At 43.8% G+C, this 25,776-nt stretch overlaps 1 protein-coding gene across 25 annotated transcripts in view; it reads left to right on the forward strand.

Moving 5' to 3' along the window:
- The window catches only part of MICAL3 (microtubule associated monooxygenase, calponin and LIM domain containing 3), a 176,210-nt gene that overhangs the window by 31,374 nt on the left and 119,060 nt on the right, over nt 1–25,776 (forward strand). Inside the window, exon 1 of one of the 25 annotated variants that reach the window (XM_068660203.1) lies at nt 15,138–15,285. The exons of 23 other annotated variants lie outside the window; for them this stretch is intronic. The gene's annotated coding sequence lies outside the window, so the exon portion shown is untranslated. Of the gene's footprint in view, nt 1–15,137; nt 15,286–18,374; nt 18,533–25,776 lie in introns of those variants that run through there. One more of the 25 variants, XM_068660246.1, reaches the window with a different exon arrangement.

The following is a 25,776-nucleotide window of genomic DNA, read 5'->3' on the forward strand; positions in this document are numbered from 1 at the left end:
TCTGCGACAGCATAGCTTCCCTGTTACTGGTGTCTGCTTTCCCTCCTCAGTGAGCTACTTCAGCTTGTCCCAGCTGGTTTTGTAAAGAAAAATCCCCCCTCCCTGTACATGACCTCACAGTAATACTTGTACTAGGACAACGTATGCTGCTTGCTTGTTCTTAATTATTACCAAATATATGGAAAAACTTGAGGCTTCTAATAACTGCAGAAATAACTACATTTTCCTGTGAATTGGTGATCAAAAGTGGTTAGGCAAAATGATTGGAATAAAGCTGGAGCACCCCGTGTGCCAGAGGACTTGTTTAAATGGGGTAAGGTCAAATGGATGAGAATAAACTCTCACTGCACTTGGAGAATGAAGCGAGGTGATGTGTCTTGCTGATTGAATGGAGCAGCCCCTTTCAAGAATGAAGTTTCTTACCTCTGCCAAGCAACTCCAAGCAAGATCCCCGGTGAGGGAGGAGTCGCTGTAGTCTTGAAATAAGCGCTAGTGAAAACTGAGTCTGAACCCTGGTGGGTCCAGTGTTACTTGGATATACAAAGTCTAAAAGAGAGATTGAAAGGAAACAAGATTGGAAAGGAAGGACCCAGCTCTCTTTCCCGTTTCACAGCAGTTGCATATGAACCGGGGTGGAGCGCCCAGGAGATACTGCTAGCTGCCTTCTGTCGTCCTCCTGTACTTCGCTCCCTAGTTCAGATGGGCATTTGCAGCACTGCAGGATTCCTGTGCGTAGCCTGTGCTTATCAGGAACGTAGTGTTACCTTTTAAACCAGCGAAAATAGTATTGATCCGACCTTACGCTGGAGTTCTTCCATCTCCAGCTGTTGCAGCCATTTCAGCAAGGGGATAAAAGCCTGCGTCCCCTCCGTTTTTGAGGGGAGGTGAATGAAGTGCAGGGTTATCGTACTGTAGATGACCTTCATAAGCTCAGACACAGCCAGGATAAGCATCTACGTCTCTTCCTGTTCCCGGGATCAGTGCATTAAGAAGGAACTTCTGTCTTGCAGATGTGATATACATGTTTGAGGGCATGAAATAGCAGCTAATGCATATCCTAATGAAGCCCTGCATCTGTTTTTACATATGCGTATGGGTATGGATTTGCAAGATAGTGTGGGTGTGAATAGATGCAGGCCTGGGAAAATTGTGATAGCTCGTAACTGTGCCGCTTGGCACATACAATGTGTACAAACAGAAACTTGTGAAACAGTATTCAAAGTAAAATAATTTCTACCTCCTCTTCCTGTCTGAAGAGTCGTGAACCCTAGCATGCTTTTTGTGTTGTTTTTTAAGCGTAACTAGCACTTGCTGAGAATCTCAAATGCACCCACCTGTACCCACCCTTCGTGCTGTTGGGGACTTTCTGAATGGGAACCACTGTTGTGTGATGTTCACGTTCCCAAGTAGGCAAGCCTTGTCATGGTACAGCCAGGGAAGTGAATGGCATTAGTGAATGCAGCAACCATCCCTAATATACACTGTGATGTAGAATGAGTGGCTGCTGAAGTTGACATGTTGAGAAAGCTGCCTCTAGGGGTGCATGCATCAGCCTGCTTTGTGACAAAGGTGCACCCCCCTCCTAGCGCTTGGTTTTGGTGGTTTTGTTTGGTTTTGAGATTGGTGATTCATAGTTACTTTGTAAAATCTGATCTGCTGAAAGCTGTAGTTTGATTACAAGAATGCTTCAGAAATCAATAGTGTTTTATTTGCTGTTAGATCTACAGAGTTACCGAAGCGCCTCTTTAACACCTGTACTATTTCTGAACTTTCCATCGTACTTGGTGGTCTCTGTGAGCCACTTTTACTCCTTTCACAAAGAGCAAGAGCATCAGTAATTGATTCTGAAGTCTTTCTGTTGGTGCAACTATCACTGATGTAAATGTTGAAAGACTACTGATTCACGGGGAGGAACACGGGCTGTTTGGTAAATTCCTTGATTTTACTACCGAGCTGGTAATTGGAGAAATGGGAATGCAGTGTTCTGCTCTCTTACTGACTCTTGTCGTCTTGTTTTTAAAGGTGTTTGGCCTTTTATGAGGAATGATGTAATAGAGACAGCTTGTTTTCCTTCTAGTATTCACAGTATCTCTTTTTAACCTGTTGGTTCAGTGATTTTTGTCATTTTTGTCTGCAAGTTCCAACTGTTTATGCTTCTAACCCTATCTCTGAAGGCTTCCACTCCTCAGGCCAGCTGTGAGATATTAATTAGACAATTCTGTAATTACGTATCATTAACTGCTCTTTCAGGAAACCAAGAACCAAGCTTTTCTGTTACTACTGACTTTGTCAGTGTAATACACATGGAACTGGAGTGCCAAGGATGGACTCAATTGCGATTCTTCCCTCTGGGGTCCTGTTCCTGCAAACTGTCAGCTAATGCCTCTTAAAAAACAGCTGTCAGCTATATGCAGGAACTCAGTCCATGAACTCCGTAGAAATGTGCCAGTCTTCTCAGCTGAAACCGGGAGCTGTACTGAAGTAGAGCAGTTCTTGTACAGGACCAGTTTTGGCAGCAGCGCGTGAGCCATTTTCATTCTGTAGAAACTAGAAAATTAATAGGCAGTCAATAACAGCAGTTTCAGACTTGAACTGAATTGGAGTTGATATTTGAGGATCAATATATGCCTGCTCACCCGTTTTCCAAGGCAATGAGTGATCCAGCTGTTACTGCAGTACCTGCTCCTGCTGTAAGACAGCCTGTGCTGCACCTGGCTGTGATGTTTCCCTATGTATGGATTTCCTCTCATGAAATTGCTATGCCCTAGGGGATGCTTTTTCAGTATTGGCCAGTACAATGGAAATGATTTCTTCCCTGTTTGTTCCTGTGATCTTTTTTTTTTTTTTTTTTTTTTTTTTTTCCCCTCTGGTCGCACTGAGTTATCTGCTTCCAAATTAAATTATGGTGATGACTTCCACAAGCTGTCAGGTGGCATCTCAGAGACCTTCCTCTGCGTGCTTCAGGTCAACCAACAGAGCAGAGGCAGCTCAGCTGGCCAGGGCTAACGTACGGGAACTAACAGGGCTCTTGCTGCTCCCTCCTCGGCAAATTAATAGAGATGAAACGGAAGAGGAATGAGGAAAAAAGAGCTTGGTAGTCCTGCATTCAGAAAGGGAAGTGGCCAGAACTGCTGTATGTGGCTTCTGTCTTCTAATGCCAGCTCATTCATTTTAGTAAACCTGACTTGTTGTCTCTTATTTTCATCTCACTTTGAAAGACTCCAAGTTTTTATAACTGTTTTTAACACTTCTGATTGAGAGACGTAGATCTTCCTATATAAGTTCTAACTTCATGTTCTGTAGAAAGATAGCTAGTGAATCATTCCTAGACTAGTATTGACACTGGTGATGAGGCAAAAAAGAAATTAAATGACCCATGGACTGATGACTGTGTTTTCTTATCTTAAGAGCACAAGGGAGAAGTATGAGAACGTGCAGTTTGACAGCTGAAGGAAGTGTGTATGGTGTGTTGGGTTTCTTTTTTTTGTTTGTTTGTTTGTTTTTGTTTGACTCAGCTCTGACTTTTTAGAACACTTAAATGAACAGATGACTTGCTGTTTTTCCTGACCTGGCTTTTTTGTTTGGTCTCAGCTGAGGTGCATTTCACAAACAGATTTTGTGGAGGGTTTTTTGAATGGCTGACTTGCCAGATGTGAAAGCAAAACTTGGGCTGCTTTGTTGGTAAACAGTATTAAAAACAAAACAAAAAAAAATACGGCAGCGAGGGTACACAAATTTTGTAACTTCTCTCCTGAAGACAGAATTCCTTTTCTTCTTCAGCAGGTAGAAAGGAGGCCACGAATCTAAGCTGGAACTCAGCGTCCTGACTGGAGGCATATGAGGTCTTTGTTCTGGGATTTAGCTATGTTTTCAGCCTCCTTATGCACTCAAGATCTCTGGTTAAGGGCAGGTGAAAGGCACCTTTCCCAATTCTTTCCTGCTCTGATGTGGCAGCCCAAGAAGCAAGAATCTGTTGTCTCCCTGTTTGATAGGGTTTTTAATCTGTCATAGCCCCTAGGGCTTTCTGGCATGGGTAGATTGTACAAGAAGTCTGTGAGACCAGGCAGCGGGTTCTGTGGGCAGAAGATACCTTCCCTATTCCTTTTGAGGATGAGTTTCTATACACTATACTGGTAGTCATATCTCTCCAAGTGGCATTCCTCATGAACCTGGGTTCAGATGATCCATTGAAGCTGTTCTGGGACCCTGGACAGACGTCAGCTTTATGCTTCCCCTCTCTTTCTGGTATTGAGAGTGTGAGCTGTGACTTTTCTACATCCCACAGAAAAAGCTGCATGACCAAAAGGCCGAGGCTGTGGCCCAAGTGAAGTGTGGGGCTTAAAGAAAATAGAGAGAGAAGGAGCCTATGGTTGGTTAACGGGAAGGCAAAGCCCCACCGTAACAATTTGTTAATTGCTAGACAGCTTCCTTTCTGCAGAATGCTTATCAGAGAGAAAGTGAGTAATTTACTTAGTGATTTTCCTCTGAATGCCAGTTCCATGATGTAGGGGAAGCAAAACAGCAGACCTGGGCTCTGAGAGGAGAGGGCTGCAAAGAGCTTGCAGCGTTTCAGGCCAGAACTCAATTCACTTTGGTATTTCCTGGTATTCCTGCAGTCTCATGGCAATAGGAACTTTCTCAGACGGTCCAATTCTAATGAAAAAGCTTTTTTTTTTTTTTTTTTTTTTTTTTTAAAAAAAAAAAAAAAAAGCAGAAAACCCTGTCAAGTGTTATGTTTCCTTAGGCTTTGGTGAAACACCTTGGGCATAAGAGGTTATCTCATACACAGCTGCAAGTTTCCTCTACCTTTCCATGAAACAAACTACTTAGAAAATGCTTAGTCTTTGGGATGTGTTCATAAATTGTATGTTCTGACTGTGAAAAAGGCAAGATACTTCCATTTCCTATTATTGTTGTGTGAGAGTCCAGGGCAGCACTGCCCAGTGCCTGCAGCTTGCATCCCTAAGGCTCTTTATTGTTTTCTTCGCGGAGTTGTGTATGTGCAATAGCAGATGTAGCTTGAACTTTGATTGCTCTGCTCCTTTCCACACCACTTGTGTTTTTGGCTATGCAGTGGCCGTTCATTTGGCACGCTGAAGTAGAGCACTTATCTAGGGTATCTTGATTCTCTGAGAATTTGCACTGCATACAGGCTTCAAGTCGATGTGTGCCGTGCTAGCAGAGAGAGAGAAAACTTCCAGCTTTATACTTGTCAGCTTGACAATGTGTCATGAGTTTTGTTCTTTTGCATGGTTGGTTTTCTCCTGTGCTGAAAAGGCATTTACAAACACCACTAGAACAAGCGAGCACGCTGCATTTGGAGAACTTGGAGGGCACGCACGCCAGCTCTACTAGCTTCCTTGAAGCTTCTTGTTGCAAATCATTGCTGAGGTCTGGTTTGTGGAAAAATTAGGTTCTTTTCTGCTTGCAAAGTTCAAACTTTACAGCTGGGGAGAGCTCTTCAACACCCAGAGGCCTGGGGCCTGTAGTACTGCTTGGTTCTCCCACCCTGAAATAGAAGCAGAGGCACCAAACAGCTTCGTGTGACTTTGTAAGGTTGCTGTTCCCCGTGACTGAGGACCGGCCTGTTAATATTAGTCCAGTTCTGACATAAATGACCCATTTTTAAGTATTTCTTTTGTAATGTGATTTAAATCCTGTCTAAATAAAACTTATCTACAAGACTTGTTTCAAATCGGAGAAATAAATCTCAAGCATACACTAAAAGTATCGTTTTGAATGTGAGGGGGCAGAACAAGTTGGTGCTAAAGAAAGCTTGTGTGTACCTATTTATCTTCAGCTATTGCCCTAAACGGGAAGGGCATGACCACTTCTCTGCGTTAGTAGCGAGGTGCCAAAATGTAGCACGTAGCATCTTGCTGACTGTGCAGATAACAACCCTTCCTTTTCCTTTCCTATTCCCACGGAGAACCCTAATGTACCCATAAACCAACCCAGCTGCTGTGCATCACGTTCTCTTTTGTCTTTTTCCTACCATGAGAGGAAAAGTCCATGTTCGGAGCGCAAAGCACCCTGTGCAAGGAAGATAACAGCAGGGTTGATGTTTTTAGGAGAGGGCTTGGCTCTATCACCAGCTGCTGTCAGCTTGCCCTGGACTTTGTTATGAGACAGATAGTGCTTTTGGAAAGCCCCATCTCTGAGTCCGTGTGTTGAAGTGCCGCAAGCTGGCTGGGGAGAGCTCTGTTTGCACAGAAAGCGTTGTGCATGCCTGCTCTCCCCTCAAGTGGGGCACCCTGTAACTGTTCAAGTGAATTCCTGCTGCCAGGGAGGAATTCCCTAGTGTCTGTAGGACAAAGAAAGTAAGGTGGATGGCACGGCTGAGCCATGGGGTGGTATGCAGAATGAGAACTTCACCGTGGGTGGTTTTACACTGGAATTTGAGGCAAATGTCCTTGATTATGACTTTGCCAGAACCCTTCCTCACGGTAAAATAACAGCGTGGATACCTGTGTGGTTGGAGGCAGTTCTCACACGGATCAGGTGTATTGATGGCATCCCAAATAGTGAGGCTGTGATGTTCTCCACTCCCTCTTGGTGCACGTCCAGCACCTCGGGGGTAGCGTTTTGTGGGACTAGGCACAGTCCCAGCAGGAGCAGCCTCCTCTTCATGGTAAGACACTTCCTACAGGACTTCCTAGAGGGCCTGAGGAGAATAGGATTCAAATTGTGGTGAGAATTGTCGGGAATTAGGTGTGCAGAAATTTTTGGCTCTTCTAAAAATACTAGAATAGTCACCTTGTAGGCTTGAAGCCTTGGAAATCTGGGAGTCCAGACAGATTGGTTTAATTAGGAAGTAACTTTGAATTAGGAATTAAATTTGAAAGAAACTTTTACATTTCTGAGGGGGAGGGAAATAAAAAGTGCTCTGAAATAAATACTTGGTCTTAGAAGTGTTTTCACAGCCTTGGTATTAGGTGAGCTTGAGAGCCACTCGAAGCTTTTTGTGTGTGCAATAACTTAATCAACTTGAAGTTTGGCCTTTGAAGGCCATAATAGCCTCATCAGGGCGCTGTTAGTGGCTGAATTTAATATCTTCTGTCTAACATGGCAAGTCTAGCGTGGTGTGGTAGTTCTTGGGCAGTGAAGGGAGGGGAAGGGTTGTGGAGAAAGAGCGAAGAGTCTGTATGAGCTCCTGTGAAACTATGACTTTGCAGTGTAAGATGTATGTTGCAGGAAGGGCCACCTATACGGGCACTCTCCTGTCTTGTTTTCCACATTACCTTGGATATCTTGTTCTGAATGCTGGGGGCTCTGGAGGGGAGGCTGCTTTGTAAGGTGCACTTTCAGAAATTGTATTGCTGATAATACCTAGTGGATAGAAATAAATTGATCCGTCCAGGTAGAGAGATCTCTGGACTTCCTGGTGAGATTCTGATACTGCAAAAACATGAGGAGCTTTCTGCAGAGTTGGATGATCTGTCTTACAGTAATTGTCTCTGCTGTTTGCTCGGTTACGGATGGTGTCCTGCAAACTGTTGCCAGTGAACTGACAGTCGCATCCTCCCCGCAGGTCAGGAGGCAGGAAAGGCTGGCTGAGGGGAGAGCGAGGAAGGAAGCAGAGCAGTTCCATGCGAGTTAGGCTGTGCTGAGATGGCCGTAGCCCTGCTTTGCATGCTGGCTTCTAAAGGTCCCAATTCATGTCCTGGTCACAGGGGTTCCAGGGTAGAAGGTAGAGCTTGAAGCTCTTACTTATAACTCCTGCATCTAATCGTGAGCGTGCTTATGTTCTTTGTTCCATATTATTTTGACACTGGTGCTGGTCGTTCCCATTTTAATGTTAGGTTAATGTTCTCTCCCAGCTCGGAGAGAAGTGCTCCTCTTGGATGTGGCCAGCTGTTAAATCTCTAAGTTCTTGATGTAAAACTACCTGTGTAATTCAATACATTATGAAGAAAGTCAGCGAATACCTCATCTACCCATTGCCTAGGCAACTTCTGGTACCATCCCTCCTCTGAACAAATCTTTAGCTAACAGTCCTTGTGTTGCAATGTGTTGCAATTAGTTGTTTTGTAAATCTTAGGGAAGATTGTCTGTCTTTCATGACTTGTGTTTAAGTACAGGCAGAGGTTGAGTTCCTGCCTCTCCCACCTCCCCTCATCCTAAAGCAGGCAGAAATATGGAAAAGAAAATACTGTTTCCCTGCCTTCCACTTGCACTGTTAATATAATCCCGGGCTTTGTCCTTCTGGTAAGGCCTTATCACTCATTTTCACCACTCTAGAAAGTGAAGTAACCTCTTCAAAGCACCTCCGCTCCAAACTGTTTATTTAATGCTTCCTGGAAGGCCTCCCTTTCAGATTGAGTAATGCCACCAGAAAGACCCTAAAGTTTAGGGCACAGTGTCACAGTTGTGTGGGAAAATAACAGGTTTGCTGGAAATTTATTGAGGGGTTTCCAAGCACTTGTGGTACTTCCTGATAGAGAGAAACGTTCGGGAGTTGCACTGGATCGTGAAGAACCGGGGAGGATAGCTGTGCTCTCCAAAGGCACTTCTTCGGAGCATCACTGAAAAAGGCCAGGCACATGATACCAGTGGACCCCATCCTCTAGCTGATTGCTGGCTTTTTTTCCTTCCCAATTTGATCTGGGCTCAGGCTGACCTAAAGATTGGCTGTAGATCGAGCTTTTCCTTCCCTTTTGAATTCAGGGAGGCATACATTTGTCACTTAATGCTATTAGTCAAGTGAAGTCCTTGTTTGGATCCTTGACTTAGTTTAAATAAATAAAAGTAAATGTGCCCCCCTTAACCTTCTGCTAGTCTGCGGGAAGTGTGTTAGTGCAGGGAAGGCTATGGAGGCCCTTTTCTGACCTTAGTACTGGCTGCAAGTACTTGTTTTTATGATATTTAATATGAAGCCAGAGGTTTCGTTTAGTTGATAGCCCCTGGGTTTCTTTGGCCAAGCAGTAGTGAGCTCAAATGCTATGTAAAAATGTTGGCTTTTTTGCTGGTTGAAACCAAGAAAGGAGTAATGCAATTTTGTTACAGTATTACTATAACATTTGTTAGTGTTTGTCTTGGGGAGCTTGGTAGCCAACACTGGTATACAGCGATTCATAAATTGTGGTAAGTCTTGTTTTGAAGAGATTGTTGGTAAAAATGCGAATCTTTTCAAGCTTAATGCCTTAATTTTGAAGCTTTAAGGTGGATCCCAATTTTGGCCTTTAGTCTCAGTTTCAAATTGCTCAGAAAGAGGTGGGAAAAAAAAGCTAAAATAAGATAATCTTTGGGTTATTCAAAAGCATATGCAAGATTAAGATGTTTAGTTCTAACTCTGAAATAATTATTACCTAGAGCTTGTCTACCATTGCGTGGAGTCCCCTTACTGAAGAAATCATAGAGTGATTTGGGTTGGAAGGGACCTTAAAGATCATCTTGTTCCAACCCCTCTGCCATGGGCAGGGACACCTCCCACTAAACCAAGTTGCCCAAAGCCCCATCCAGCCTGGCCTTGAATATTTCCAGGACAGGGCATCCACAACTTCTCTGGGCAACCTATGTCAGTATCTCACCACCGTCATTTATAATGTTGAATGTGTCTCCTTGAGACTGGTTATCTTGAGTATATCTCCTCTGCCAGGTGTGGCCAACCATTCATAGAATCATGTAGGTTGGAAAAGATGTCTAAGATCATCAAGTCCATTAGGGAGTGTATCACTGCCAAGTCAACCAGTAAATCATGTCCCTTAGCACATCTACACATCTTTTATATACTTCACGGATGGTGACTCAACTACTTCCCTGGGCAGCCCATTCCAATGCTTTACAACCCTTTTAGTGAAGATTTTTTTCCTAATATCCAACCTAAACTTCCTCTGACACAACTTAGGATAAGAGGAAATGGCCTCATCACTTGTTGCTTGGGAGAGACCAACCCCACCTTGCTACAAACTCCTTTGAGGTAGTTGTAGAGAGTGATAAAGACTTCTGTGAACTGCCTTTTCTGTAGGTTTGATAATCCTGGTTCCTTCAGTCACTAAGACATAAGACTTGTTCTCTAGACCCTTCACCAGCTTTGTTGCCTTTCTTTGGCCATGCTCGAGCACCTCGATGTCCTTGTGGTGAGGGGCCCAAAACTGAACACAGTACTCGAGGTTGCGCCCTCACCAGAGCCCAGTACAAGGGCACAATCACTTCCCTAGCTCTGCTGGCCATGCTATTTCTGATACAAGCCAGGATGATCTTGGCTTTCTTGGCCACCTGAGCACACCACTGGCTGATACTCAGCCAGCTATCGACCAATAATTCCAGGTTCTTTTCTGCTGAGCAGTTTTCCAGCAACCCTTCTCCCAGCCTGTAGTGTTGCACGGGGTTGTTGTGACCCAAGTGCAGGACCCGTGCTTAGACTTGTTGACCATTGTGGAGCTGGCCTCACCCCATCAATCCATAATAAATGCTGAGCCTTACACAGAAATATGGGAAAGAGGCTTGAGCTTCTTAGTCATGTGGTGGAGCTGCAGCCTCTCCGCTTGGTTCCTGCCTTCAGGAGTTTCGTGGTGCCCAGGTAGCAACCTCAGCTCTAACACTGGTTTAATTCCGTGCCAGTGATGCAGGTATGTTAGGCATATTCTGGGCTAGGTCACTTAGCTGGGTGCTAGATATAAGGTAGTAAGTAATGCTGTTTTCTTCTTATGCATGAAATAATTAGTGATAGCTTGAGTCTTCGACTCTGCAGCTATGGCAATCTGTCTCTAGTCATGTTCTGCAAGAAGTTGGATTCATCTCAGATGAATAATGGTTGCAAACTGCTTGCAAATATTATGCCATTCATGCCATCAAATATTTTGTTTTGTTCTTAAATAGTAACAGTTATTTAAAAGAGTAACACGCTTTGTAGTTGCATAAAAGCTTGTATGAAGGACATAGCATATGGTAAACATCAACTGTGGTTTTGCAAGGTTTTGAGTCTTGGAACTGCTGCTCTGGTTGATATTTAGCCCCCCAAGTAGCCAGGGCAAGGGGTCTGTGTGGGGAGCAATCTTAATAAAGTTCACAAGGAGTAAATAGCTGATTCTGAATATCAAATAGCCCAGGCTTGTGCTCTGTAATATGGTAAAGGGGTGTATGGGGGTGGGGGATCCACCTCCAAAAAAATACTTTGGATATTGATAGCATCTCCAACCACCCCCAAAAACACGTTTCAATGAAACAAAAATAGTTGCATGGAACAGCTTTTGACAAAGAGAACAAGCCCAGAAGTGTGACCTTTACAGAGATGTTTTTGACAGGACGTTTTCATGAGGCTCTTGTACTAACCTGTTCTTCCTTGCTGGTGTAAAAATGTCAGGTATGCAGACCAGTCCTTTTTTTTTTTTCTTTTCTTTTTTGAAATACTCCTCTGCTGAAATTGAATTTGGAAGCTGGAGAAGATGAATGTTTACTCTTTGAATCCCAAAGTGTCCTTAACACAGCAGGGCTAGTATGGTCTTACCTGCTGAATTGTGCCTCAAGAGGCAAAGATTCAAGGTACGAGCTGCTCCTGCTGTGCTGAGATTCAGACTGGGGAGGGTTTTTTTCTGTCACTGTCTTCTTATTCTGGAGTCTTGCTTAGTGCCCGTGTCTGTTGCTCTGTTGTCACAAATGGATTTTGTTTCTAGAAGCCAACAGCTCCTTCTTAGGTATAAAATATGCCTTTGGCTAGGCAGATTGTGTACAACTTTCTTGTTAAGTGCCAGGTGACTTGTTTTGAACAGCAACACACTCAAATTCAGATGTTTCCTGCTCTAAAGAGCTTATTTGCAAATGACATTGCTCTTCTCGTAACCTTCACTTTGTATCCCTCAGTCTAAAAATGCTCACTGCTTGTGTAGTGTTCCAAGGACAATATTTTACTTGTTTTCAGCAGGAGACCGATTTTTTTCCAATTGTGATTCATGTAATTGTTTACAAATGAGAAATTTTGGCTGCATGTTGAACACTTGAAAAGATTACCTTTGTGAAGTTTGTTACATATTTCAACACAGATTTTTTTTTTTATTTTTTTTTTTACAGCATAAATATTCATGTGGTTTCTTCCCTGACCTGGTAGGCCAGTTTTTCTCTGGGTCACAAATGGTTCAAAATGGCTCATAACCTGCTGCAAATTGAGATGCACTCACGTGCTGGTCGTCTTTAGGCCCCTGAGGCAGCAGTAGCGAACCCAAGCTCTTTATACTGTGTTTTTTCCTTCTGCCTTCAGACTGTTTTCAGGATCAAGCCATTTCTGTCTGCGTGTTTCTGCACACTGATCAAACAGCATCAGTTTCAGCATCTAAACAGCTCCTGGAATTAAGACTTGAAAGGCCTGTTCATTTACCTCGTTTTGTTTTGTTCTGTCAAGGTTAGTAACACATCAACTCTGGAGAAAGTGCATTCATGTTTGTGTTCACAGCTTTGGAGAGAGCAGGTTCCTGTCTGAATGCTTCTTGGAGAGGCGCTTCAGAGCAAAGTGCTTGTGTAATGTGATTTGTTTTACTTGCTGTAATACAGAAGGAGGAAGAAACTATGCATGGCTCTCTTGTAACACTCCAGGCTTAGCATCTCTGTGCATATAAGGTGCTCCAGTAGAGAGCTTTTGTGTGTTGGGGTAACCTCCAGGAAGGCTGTTACGGATGCAGGTCCTGCTGTGCTTGGTGCACTCATGGGTGGGACTGCCTTTGCCATACACGTTTGTAGAGCTCCCCATGTGGCCAGGCAAAAAGTTCAGCCTGGAGGCCAACAGTGCCCAAACTGTCTGACACGGGAGTGCTCTCGGTGTTCTGCTGCCAGAACCCTTTGGGTTCGGGACTTTTTGAAGCATCCTCAATCTCACTCCCCACGCCACCTTCAGAAGATGGTGAGGCCGCTGTGCATCCCTCTGCTTGAGGATGGTGAAAGAGAAATTACAGAGGTGCTTGTCTGAAGGAAGAAGAAATGCCAGCAGTCTAATGTTCCGCTTCCTTAGGCCTAACAAAAGAACTGATGAGGTGTTTGAGTGACACCTTTTGATCAGGTGTTCAGTGTAGTGAAGCCTGTAACTGGGGTTTCGGCATTAACCTGAGCTGAGACCACTGGCAAGAGCCTGAAGAAGAGCTTTCCAGTTCATGGGGCTGTGGAGTCCTGATAAATCACTTGTTGGCACACCACATTGCTGTGGCAAGGGTGGAGCCTGTCCCGCTGCTCTGCTGCCAGTGTCTTTGTATTTCAGGGCACTAGCTAGGTCTGTAAGCAGCCTTTTCATGGTCTTCTTGGTCCTCCTTCTGTGACTGTTGGGCAGATGATCTGCAGTGTGATGGCGAGAAGAGGTTTTGCAGTCCTGTTGCAGGATTTGCCCAACCCAAGGAGCCAGAACTGTTCTGGCTGGCGCTGAGTTCATCCCCCCTCTCCCCCTCGTTGATCATTCCTCACTTTACAAGCTACTCGAACGCTAACGTTTGACATCTTCTACACGTCTAAAGGCGATATTAAAAGTGCATTTACTAGCTCTTCTGTTTTTTCTAGGGGAATAACAGCTGCCGCAGTTGGAGAAGGCTCCGTCTGCAGCATTCCCCCTGCTCGCAGGTTACAGGCTGCCTTGGCGCGGCTGCTTGTTGACGTGTGGAGCACTTCAGTTTAGGGTCATCAGTTCAAACGCAGCCACGGTCAGCGGTGGAGGAAAGCTGTTACCACGGGAGGTTTTTTAATGAAGTGAGCTGGCAATCTGTCAGGCTCTTAGGGCACGGCTTTCTGCAAAACTGCCATAAATGGTACTTGCAAATAACGTCGGAGTCAAAGAATTAAGCAGGTGTCAATGATAATCCAAAGAAACGAAGTAGGCACACGGGGAGTAACAGGCATTGAGCAGTCATGCTTGTACAGCTGATAAATGAGGTGTTTATACATTCCTTCACCGACTTCAAATAAGAAAAATCTAGTCAGTAAAGCAGTGAGAAGCCTGCAACTATATTCATCTACGTTTTACTGTCCAGATAAAAATAGAAACCTCTAATGATAATGTTGCTGGGTAAGCAAGGCACCACTGGAGCTGTGCTTTTGTGGTCAGAATAGGCAGTCCTTGAGTTCCTTTTGACTTCTGGACGGCCTTTTCTATGTCCCAACATATCACTTTTATTATTATTATTTTTTAAAGTTCCTGGAGATCTTACAGAGCTCCACTTAGCTCTGTCTTGTATGCCCTGTTCATCTGAGGTGCTGTGTGTTGTGGTGCAATTGAGGCTGACTTTCCCCCACTGTAATTAGCTCTAAAACCAACGGGAAGAACTAGAGGCTTCCTCTGTTGCCCTCCTGTGAACTCGGCATGGAATTGCCCTTCTGTGTCACTGCCCTTCTGCTTACTGGGGACCGAAGGGTGCGGCAGTGCTGTGCTTCTCTCCACCTGTTTCCATTGTTTGGGGTGTAATTCAACAATTTGCTTGAGCAGTTGAGGAGACAAGGAATGCTTCACCACTCTGACAAACAGTATTTGCACTGTCATTTTCTTTCTGGAGGCTGCCTCCTCTGCCCCACTCCTTCTTTTTCCTGCTTACCCCCACGTGCAGGCTCTAAGCCTAGCTAGACAGCTCCATTCACACAGATCTTGCTATTCCTTAGGGATTAAAAACAAATGAAAGTAGCTGGCCCTGAAATTCCTTACTGAGAACAGTGATTCTAAAAGCTGTTCTGGCTGGAGCTGTGGACCTGGAATAGGTCTCAAAACAATTTTATTTTTCCTCTTCTCCATCCCAGTCTTGCCACATTGTGGTCAGGAATCCTTTTTTTAAGTTCCTGATGATTTGGGATGTTTTCTTTGACTGAAATCAATGTGTACTCTGAAACGTACGCTCCTGGCATGAAATCATCCACTCCAGGGAGAGCACAACTGCCACATCACCAGGGCTCTGTCTGACCTCACCCCGTGTGTGTGTGTGAGAGATGGGGAGAAAAAATACATGTAAAAGGAAAGCATTCAGTTTCCACCGAATGTGTGCGTGCTCTAAGAAGCTGAGAGTCCTTAAGCTCACTCGTATTACGCTTGTGTGCTGTTTCTCTTGCTCTGCCCTTGCCCTTTAAAATCCCAGATGCTAGATTCCTGCTTTACACCTGCACCTCTCTCCTTATCTGCCGGAGGGTGCGTGGTTTAATGGCTGAGCCGAAGCCTGCGCTGCTTGATTGGTAGGCGGTGACGTAAGTGTGCATAATTAAAATAATCAATTTCCCTGGAGTGCAGGATTGAAAAGCAGGAGGTTACTCAGCAGGATGTGCGCTCTCGTTCTGGGGGAACGGTGAAGAAAGGGAGCAAAAATGCTGGAGCAGTTTGCTTCATTGTACCACGTAAGTGACAGCAGCGGCTGAGGAGAATTCCAGCGTGCTCGGGGACGGGCAGATTTTGTGCTGCAGTCAAGCAGAGCTCCTCTTGAGGAAGGCTTTGTGGAGGCTGCAGGATCTCTCCTTTAAAATGGTGGCAGGCTGGCAAAATGTGGGGATTAAATAGAGACTAGGAATGCATATAGGGACTTGAGGCTGAACGCTAATTGCACAACACTAATTGAGTGTAGCTGTTGCTTTATTGTGTCTAGCACTTCTTGCGAGTAATCCCTCATCTTGCTGCTCTGAAGATGAGTAAATAGGTTTTACAGTGAGGACAGAATGTGCTTTCTTGGCAGCAGGCTTGTTTCCCACTGAATTTGTCTTCCTGTTTCTATAAAACTTCTTTCTGCATCTTGGGTGCGCTTGTTACCCCATATTGCTTGTCTTTCATGGGCACGTGAAATGCCACATGACAACCCCTGCTGATTGAAGAAGAAAAAAAAGGCTAATTAGGATGTGTAACCGACTCGTAACCCTTTCAGGGATCTGGAGGACCATGTATTTTGGCTTTGGAAGGAAATATGGAAGGCTCTTGTAGAAATCGTAGTTGTTAAGCAGCGGTTGCTTTCTGCCTGCTTAGGCAGAGCTTAATTTTCTACTTCCTTACAAACATACAATCACTGCGCTATCTTTAGCTGCTTTGTGGTACAGCCTCACCTCGTGAAAGACAGAGCATCACAGACAGTTTACATTTTCCCAAACAAAACATACTCAGGAGAGTAGGCATGTTCCAAAGCTCTGCTCTTTGAGCAGCTTGCTGGCTGAAGGTGGTAAATCAGATATGTTTTAAAGCTGAGTGAAAATAATCTATGGAAATAAGATATTTTTTTTTTACATTTTGAGGACCAAACCTGACTCTTCTGTTTAGAGAAATTCTTCACTGTGAATAAAGTATGTAAACCTCTGAAGCCTTGCTTTGAATCCTCAGAGAATCAGATGGTCATGTTGAAAATGGACCATGAGCCAGAGCCTTAACCTTGGTCCTCTGAAAATTTTCTTAACTAGAATTGAGCATAGGTCAAAATTCACCGTAACAAGGTCATATAATTCTTTCCATTTTAGTGGCCCTGTCCTTGTTCTAAGTATTGATTTGAATGCCGAATAAACACTTCAGGCTTAGTCTTCATTCAGAAATTTTGTGGAAGTCTTAGTTAAGACACACTATCAAGTGAGAACAAGAAAAGGAAAAAAAATGGTGGGAAGTGCTTTTTTTTTTTTTTTTTCCAACTAAACCTGTACACTTACTTAAACAAAACTACAAGTTTTGTTGAAAACTGTTTCACGTTCTCACTATGTTTTTGAAGTGTGGGTAGAGCTGGCTTTTTACCTTTCGCTATTTTAAATTCCTAAAGTCTCTTCTGTTCTGACTAAAAGATAAGACATGACATCTGCAGTTAACAGGCAAAGGTAAGATGCTCTAACTTGCCCTTTCCTGAGGTACTATGTGATTAATATTGAATACAAATGATTACACTGAAAACCCGAACAGCTGCAATAACCTTTTGCTGACACCGTTCCTAATTGAAGTTGGCTTTATTTGTTACAGACCAATTAATTCTCTATGTGGAACAAATGTATTCCCAATAGAAATGTGTGGGTTTTGCCTGGCTGACCCTTAGGGAAACTTCGGGGAGTCTTTGAAGGGGGGACCTGAATGTCCAGTTATTGCTGGGAAGCTGTGTCACATAAAGTGCCATGGATGCTGAAAAACCAAGAGAGCTGTTGGCAAAAAAAAAAAAAATATATATATATATATATATACATATATATAATCTATAAATATATATATGCAAAAGTTTGTGCTGTTATTTGAATGAGTAGTGGTTGTTGCTGTGTCTGACTTAAGGTGAGATGTATTAATACTCAACATCACCTGGGGTTTGGTTGTAGGGTTGGGTAGAGCAGCTGTTTTCACATGCAGTTTTGGCATGCTTTCGGCTGCCAGAAGAAGACTTTAAATAAATAAATAGGCAGCGACGGGTAAAGTTGTGGTAATTGCATGGGAACTGTTGTTGTTTGTTGCCATAATTATACCGAATTGTGGTTCCTGGCTTTGGGTGGTGGAAGGGTAGGCTGAGGAAGGCGAGCTGTTTGGTGTACTGACGCAGTTAGACCAGATCACAGTGGGTGGTATGATACAGCTGTGATTTTGGTGTCTTCTGAATATATGGTAGGTGTACACCTTTATGATTCATTTTGTCTGACAGTATAAAGTTTTTGTGTGTTTTTAAGTTTAGAAACCTGTTGCTTTGGTAGCTAGTAGACATTTTTCTTTCCATCTTAGGGGGTGGTGACACAAGCTCTTGCAATAAAGTGACACAGACATAAAACTAGTAACTGCTTATAACCTAGATAAAGCAATTCTTTTCCTTCAGGAGCTCTTTACTCAATATAATGTATGCCACTGTGGCTATGTAGGTAGTCTCTTGTATGCCTGCTGTGCTTTAATTTTTCCTGTGGTTAACTCTACCTCTTCTGAACAACTCGCATGGAAAGCTTGCCCATCAACTGGCACAAATACCATCTATTCCTCGACTTGAGATTCCCAAGGAAATAGGAGCAAGATTGTCTCCCATCCTGCTCTGTAGCCGTGTGTATGAGGGCTTGAGGGAGAATGGCTGGGGACACTCAGGTAGGGAAAAGCTCAGGTGTTAGTGCTGACATTTGAACTCAGCTGTTTTGCCGGGCACCCAACCTACTTGAGCTCTGAAAATGTTAATGGATGGTGTGGGCAGTATTGGAGCTCAAACGTGCTGTGTAAACCCTTAAACATCTAACATTGGGATGCTTTACATCTCACAAGCTCATTGCCCTCGCAGGAAAATAAAGCTGGTGTTATTTCTTTAAACAGTCTAATTTTAAATGCCTCGAACAACAGACTTCCACAACTTCCCTTGAGCGTGTGCCAAGCTGATATGAGAGCGAGCATTCAGTTTGTTCCCCAGCACTTCTGATGTGGGTGTGAGCTTTTCTTTACTGCTTTGTCACAGTTCCTAGCGGCAGCCCTTTGGATCGCCCGCATTGATGTTCCTCCACGTTTTTTGGAGTTAGCTGGAGTCCTTAAAAGCCAAAGTAAGGTCCTGGAATGAAACTTCAGTTACTGTGTGGCTGCTCTGTGCAGAACAAAAAGATAATGGTGAAACTGCAGGCTTTTAAAGCTGGGGTACAATATGGCAATAGTAAGAGAGTAATCAGAAACTTTCTTATAGAGGTAAGCAAGATGAAATGTCTGAGTTTTTAGAGGCATTTTCTTAAAGTGTCCTGAGTGGCTAAACTCATCGGGAAGATCTAGGGAAATAAATCATATTCTGTCTTTGGCAGTAAGCAGGCTGGGTGTTCGTGGCTTTGCGTGTACCACTTCTAGTTAGACTTAGTGCACTGCAACTAAAAACAAACAAAAATATTTTCCCTTGACAAGACATTGTTGATTTTTAATGATTTTTTTATGAACCGTCACCCACTGTGAAAAATCAGAGAGACTGTATCTTAAGCTGTGCTCCCTGGGATGTGAGAATATATCCATAGGGTGGCTTTTCGTGGTGTGCATAAACCAGCAGAAGATCACGCTGTTGCCCAAGGGGTGGGTCCCATCTTGTCACACTCCTTGTGTTTCTTTTCCCCTCCTGTTTCTGTTATGATAATTGCACAGCCCTGTGGGAGCTGGATCAAATCTCAGATGTGACTGAACAAGCCAGTCTTGTTTCTTAGGTTAGGGGGTGGCGGCGGCGGTGGTGCGGTCTTCAGGTGAAACTCTTTGTTAGAGCCAAGATGAGGGGCAGGAAGGAGGAAAGGAAAACGAATCCCTTGAATCAATGGCAGCACAACCCTAAATAACTTGAGGCAAGCATGGATCTGTGCGTGTGGAGATGCTGCGTGCATGTGCTGTTAGTTATTGCTTTGAATTGTGCATTAACAGGAAGGGCATGCGGCTAGGTTTCCGACCGCAGGAGTGGTGCCGTTCCTTTCTGCAGTATCATTATGTACTTAATACTATCGAGCGATATGGTTTAATAAACCCAGTGAAACCACAGGACTCGGGGAGAAAGCTGTAAAAATCGGGAACTGGTTTTGATGAGCAAGCATTTTGTCTCTGGGGTTTTTGAAGGCAGAAAAATTTCTGCTAGCACTTCTGCTTTTATCGCAGCTTCTGATTTTTTTTGACACGTTTGAGATTATATTTCAAGGGTTTGGTTTTAAGGAATGTCCACTTTGGTGTTTTGAGTCAATATTGAAATTTAGTATGAAAGCATATCAGGACATTAAATAATGCTTAGTATACTGTATCCCATATTCTCTTTTTACAGTACTATGAATGTAGGAAAAGCAAAACAAGTGATTCTTCTGAGATATACTTACCGAGCTCCGCGTAGCTCACTTGCTGGTGATGGATAACAGAGCTCTTACCTCAGGAATCTCTAGTGCCATTCCAGGGCGGTTACTGGTGACTGAAATAGCCTGAGAAGAGTGCCCTTAAACTCACAGAATTAGCAGCTGATTTGGGACAGTTTATCTGTCCGCCTCCTAGAGACTGTTCCGTGCTCTGTTCTTGGCAGTCTCAGTCGGAGAGATGGTACTGAAAGGAATCCTTCTTCTTTCTAGGATGGTTCCCACTTCACTGCAGGATCAAAAGCAAAGAAAGGAAGGAAGAAAAAAGAAAAAAAAATATAGCTGTGACATTTCCTTCTATTCTGTTTGTAGTTGATTTAAGACTAGAGTCTGCAATAACTGTGTTGGTTACTTTATCTCAAAACTGAACATCGTATCATTATGATATATTAAGCTATATGTATGCACACTATATAAGCTATGCAGTTTATTACATAAACTGTAACTATAAATGCCATGGTATGTTTAACTCTTTGGGTGAGATTAGCAGTGCTTTTAATAAAAGCTGTAAACAAATCTGTACTCCTGAAATCAGTCTGCTTTTGTCTCAGTAAACAATGAGCTTGAGAACTCAAAGAAGCATTGAAGTAATTTGTTTGAACTTAACTGTGGTAAGGAAACAACTTTCTGAAACTAAGCACTTCTGTTCCTTTTAAAATCTTAATGGCGTTTTCAAAGGCCGGGGGTTGAAATGGGGCTTGAAGAGTTATACCAGGAGGAATTTCAAGGATTGCAAGGGGTGGGAAGTGTTTAAGAATTTGCAGAGCCCTATTATATCTCTGAGAGGTGCTTTTTACCTGCTTTTGAGGGGACAGGTCACTAGAGAAGAAACTTAAGTCTTGGGTAGAAGAAATTATTTGATAATTATGGACTTTCTCTTTAAATGAGAACAACCTTGTTTTTAAAAATCAGGTCCCTGTGGTAAGACTGCCTTGCCTTTTTATCCAAAGGGAGGGTGGTTATTGCATGCAGAAGTTCAGTGAACACTTGCACGAGCAGCAGCTGATCTCTTTAACCTAAAAACCTTGAATTATTGTGCCAGAACACAAGTTTTTGTTAAAAATTGTTGCTTGGGATATTTTCAGCTGTTAATGAACAAGTCTGGGCAGTGACAGCATACGGTAACAGGGCAGCTGAACTTAGTCTGGCTCTGCTACCTGGGCTGCGTGCTGTGAGACTGACCCTGGGCATCAGGGAAGTTCGGGAAGCTTTCACTTGGTCGCTGCTTGAAGTCTTGTCTAGCAGAAGGCTGCAACAAGCTGTGTGGAGCAGGGTAGTGAAGTATCTTCTGTATCCCCCAGCACCTGTTGCCTCAAATAACCACTGCCCAGGGCATGTGCTGCCATGCAGGGCTGTCATTTACAGGGCACTCAATGAGTTCAGGCTAGTTAATGGAAGTCTGTCTGAACCCCTCCTAGGCCTTACCCCTTAATGGTGCTGAGGTGATTAACTTCACTTTTAGACTGCTGGCTGGAACTCTCCTCCAGCTTTGGCCCGATAATCCTCTCAGATCCTGTTGCCAGGCCCTCCTATAAGGGAACAAGGAAAGGGAGAAGGAGCAGGGATGTACGAGAGCTGACCTGGTAGAGTTTTGTCAGGCCAGCACGTGTGTAATAGATTTCCACAAAACTCGGCTTTCTTCCTAATGAGCTATTTGTAGAACTGGTTTCTTAACCTGCCTTCCCCTGTGATTGACCCTGTTTTTTCCCCAGCAAAATGGCTTGTTTTTGGTGGCAGTTAATGGCAGCTTCCTCAAGTACTTGGGGAAAACAACTTCTCATCCAAGAGCTGAACCTCATTTTAGTGAATGCCTTCTTCATGTAGCAAAATTAAAATGACAACTGCAAGAGCTACAGCCCGATTGCTCTAAAATTGAATGATGGCTCTTTGCATTCTAGATCTATCCGGTGTTGTAAATCATCTTTGTACAGTGCAAGTCATCCAGAATCTGACTTTATAAAGACAAAGGTACAGAATTTAACTTTAAAGGTAAACATTTTTGCTTCCTGTCTGTACATCAGCATTACATTTCCTCACAGCTCTGTGGCACTGACAGCACAGGATAAGAGAATAATCTCTGGCTTTGAACTATCTATTTAAAACCTTGTGGGTTAGTTGCCAACTGAGAGGCTATTCCCTGTAGCCCCACTGCCAGGAATTACACTACCCTTGGAAAATTGTGGGTGTGTTGTTTTTTTTTTGGTTGTTTACTGATATCCTTTTTGATGTCATTAGGTGTCTTTCATGCTGTAACCCATAAGAAACTCCATGTCCCATGTCAACAGCTGGAGCAACATGATGGACTCGGTGGTTTCTTGAGGTTCTTGTCAGTGTTATTTCTCTGATTCTTCCAGAGCTTGTTTACTGCAAATTCAGATGTCATCAAATTTGACCAGTAAGAACTCTGTTTCAGGAGAGGGGAGGCAGTTCAGTTGAACCCTTGGGCTATATGTTAAAGAAGAATGTGAAATGGGATTCAAAGCTCCAGATCTCAACTACTAGACAGTAGCTTTGTGTGTTATCTTCATGGGTTAAGCTCTTCTGTTTAATGTTCCACAAGGCATGGGAATAAACATTTTGTTTCAAGGTAAGAAGGAAATCTGAAGAGGTTTTGAGTTTCATGATTATAAGGGAAAAAATGACTTGCTGCTTTTGATTCTCTTGTCCTTACCTTTTAGGGTGATGTGTGCTGGGAGCATCTATCCTCTCCAGTATTGCTCTCGTTACATAAAAATTAATCTGCCTGGAGGTTAAATATGCAGGTCTGTCTGCAAGGGATATTATGCTAGGTTTAAAGCATTCCTCGTGACTCCATCCTTGAGGTGCTCGAAACCTGACTGGGCACAGCCCTGAGTAACCTGCTTTAGCTGACCCTGCTTTGAGCAGTGGGATCAGGCTAGGCAATCTCCAGAGGTTCTTTCCAACCTCAATTATTTGGTGGCTATTTGACTCCCAAATTTTTAATTTGACCCACTTCTTAGGAGTTTTAAACAGGACAGATCAGTGCACTGTCTTAGTCAACATTCAAATCAGCATCCCTAATTCAGAAGACAAAGGAAATAATGTTTCTTCGCCAGCCAAACATGCTGGTCCAGGGAAAGGTATCAGCACGGCAGGCTGCTAGTTACACACTGCCAGGGTCAGCATAGTACCTGTTGAGTGCAGCCTAATTGGGACAGGCTGGTTTTCCTTTTCATGCCCGTGTGCTGTTTTTCCATGAATGCAATTCAACCTGTGTTCAGTGGAAGGAGACCAAAGAAGAGCAAGCTGGAAGTTTCTCTATGCTAAATCCTGTCTGCAGGAGAGTGAGCCATCCTGCCTGGATGCTCCAACCAGATAGCATTTATTTTTTTTAATGTGAAAGAAGAGCTGCATCTTGTTCACTTCATGCCGTCATCTCCCCTTGAAGCTTGCTGTGTCTGTGGAGATTATTTTTTACAGCCAGAACGTGTTGGGTTGAACTGAGGTAGGGCTGAAATGATTATGGGCACAGGTAGGTATGTGATGTCTAGTTATTCAGTGGGAGAAGGGGCAAAAAAAATCACCTTAGATAATGGATCAAGCTTGTTTGCAGATGTTTTGCATCCACATCTACCTTGCGGCATGTAGCTGTTGTATGGTAGAGTCAACTTCTTCCACAGGCTCCCCGCACTGCTTTGAATTCATCCTGGGAAAATAGCATTTAATAGCAAGGTTCCTATCTTGGCCATTTTGATTAGGCCTCACTTTGCTATTAATTTACTTACCGTGCTTATGTTAATGAAATGTGGTATCACTAATGAACAGCTCTGTGCTGAAAGTGAACTGCCTTGTCCCCAGGAGTGAAGCTACGTGGGAGTGTAATGCCTGGATGCTGCCACGCAGAGCCGGGGAACGCTAGGTTAAGCACAGTGCAGAGGTGTGTGGTTACCACTGGTGTTTTCTCCAGTGTGCCTTGCAAGTTACCCAGGTATTGGATGTTGAGTCATCTTATGTACAAGGACAAGCTCCATGCTGCGTGCTGGCGACCTGCTTTCTCCAAAGGTAGCGAGTGCGGGCAGAGGGGTGCTCAGAAGCACTTTGAGCAGGTAGGAACCCAAACTGCAGAAAGGGTCACCTGTCGTGTGTGGTGGCCACTGCTGTGTTATGCTTGTCAGGGACATGCTTTTGTATTTCTTACAGCTGGGTGCTGTAAGCTTGTTGCTGCTCTGTTCTCTTTCTCTAAGATAGCACGTCTCAATCTATGGCTGCTTATAAATGTGCCAGCAACTCTGGACTGGAGTAATAAAGGCGTATAAACACTGATCTCTCTTGGTAAACTTGGGACCCTCCCGATCTGCTTCTTGGCTGTGTTTTTGTCAGGTCTGATGGGTTGGCCAGGAGACTAATGGGAATGAAGTTGCTGTTACGTGGCATATATGGAAAAGGGAAAGTCGAGCTCATTTGGGGCCGGGTTGGAGCAGTCCTGAATTAACTACATTGTTAGTGTATGGTAGCTGCTTTTAAAAGCAAATCAAAGACACTGAACAACTTTTTTTCTTTGGAGATGATGGACTCCTGGGCACTGTAGTACATGCTTGGAGCACAAGAACAGTGCTTATCCCTTCAACTCCCTGATGTAATGTGGTGAACTCATTTTACTTGTATAGCTTGTAGTCATCTCACATTCCTTTATTAGCTGCAGGAACACACACAGATGTGGCATAAATTGCCTGTAGTGTTTCTTTGCATAGCATCTTTATGCCTTTGGGGGAACACAACACTCAAATTTTGTTATCCAAACTAAACAATGTGCAGAAGTTTTTAGTATGTTGCTTCTGCATCCTGGTGAACTACCAAAAGCACGGGGATTTTTTTTGCTTGTTTTATTTTTAATTGATTTTTTTTTTTAATCTTTCCTGTCTTTCCCAATAACTACCTTGTTAACAGCACTGTTTTTTTCAGCTCTACACACACAAGCAAAGTCCTGGAAGTCCATGGTGTTCTTCAGCTTCCAAGGCTGTTATTTTTTAAAATAGAGGAAGAAGTGATATTTCATCCATCCTGGCAAGGAAATGGGGTTTCAAATATACTAGGGTCACCTCCCTCCCACTTCTTCCCTCCCCACCCCACACAACACATGCGTCAGTAAGAGGACGGGCAGTTACAGAAATGGCTACAACATCAGCTTCTTTCACAGAGAAAACTTGTCTTTATGGAGCAAAAGGCCTTGAAAGGCGATAATCTTACACAGCATTATGAACCTTTATTAAAGCTCTTTTTTTTGGCTATGCATAAACGTCTGTGGTTGTGGTTAAGATCACTTGATTCTGGGTTGGCACGTTAATTGTGCGTATATTGTCACGTCCGTGTATGTGCAGTAAAATGAAAGCACTGGACTGGTCCGTGGTGTGTGTTCCTGCATGCTATTAATAAACCGAGCAAGTCTTTTATTGCCTTGGTCCTTTCTCATGGGAGAGCGCCCGAGAGCTTTGTATCTCTGCTTTCAAACATTGATTGCAGTCTAAAGCCTAACACACATTTTTACTCTCCTGGCAGAAATGGGTCAGGAAGCAGGGAAGAGCTGAGCTGCACCTTTGTTAGTTTGATGAGCCTGCCAGCCCTCCCCTGTCCCTGTAGGAAACAAAGCCGTAAATGCTTCCAGCTGCCCCCTTGTCTGGCTCCCGTTAATATTGCACCTCTTCTCTGGGGAGTCTGCTGCAGCCAGCTGTCGTGCTTGTTTCTTTCCCATTTCTGATAGCCCTGCCACTGGGTTTCAGCCACTCCTGTCGCTTTAGTTAGTGCTTGAGGTTAGCCAGTGTCCAGGGTATGGCCTCCTGCTTCCCACAGCAAGCTCATGCAGAAGTGAATCCAGTGCCCTTCTCCTTGCTAACAAACACTCTGTATGGTCTGTATGGGGCATCGTGTTTTCTGCTGAACACATCGTGCTCTCATCGTGTCAGACACAAGTACCTATAGGTGAAAGCACTTATCCTTGATGCTGCTCAGCTGGGAAGATGAGTGGTGCTTGAGCACTGTACCCTCTCAGCATCTCCCTCTGGAGCAGAAAGCAGCAAGTTGTAGCTGAAAGAGGAAGGGACTAGTGTTGGG

The sequence above is a fragment of the Anas acuta genome, chromosome 1 (assembly GCF_963932015.1).
Source record: "Anas acuta chromosome 1, bAnaAcu1.1, whole genome shotgun sequence".
Classification (NCBI taxonomy): Eukaryota; Metazoa; Chordata; class Aves; order Anseriformes; family Anatidae; genus Anas; species Anas acuta.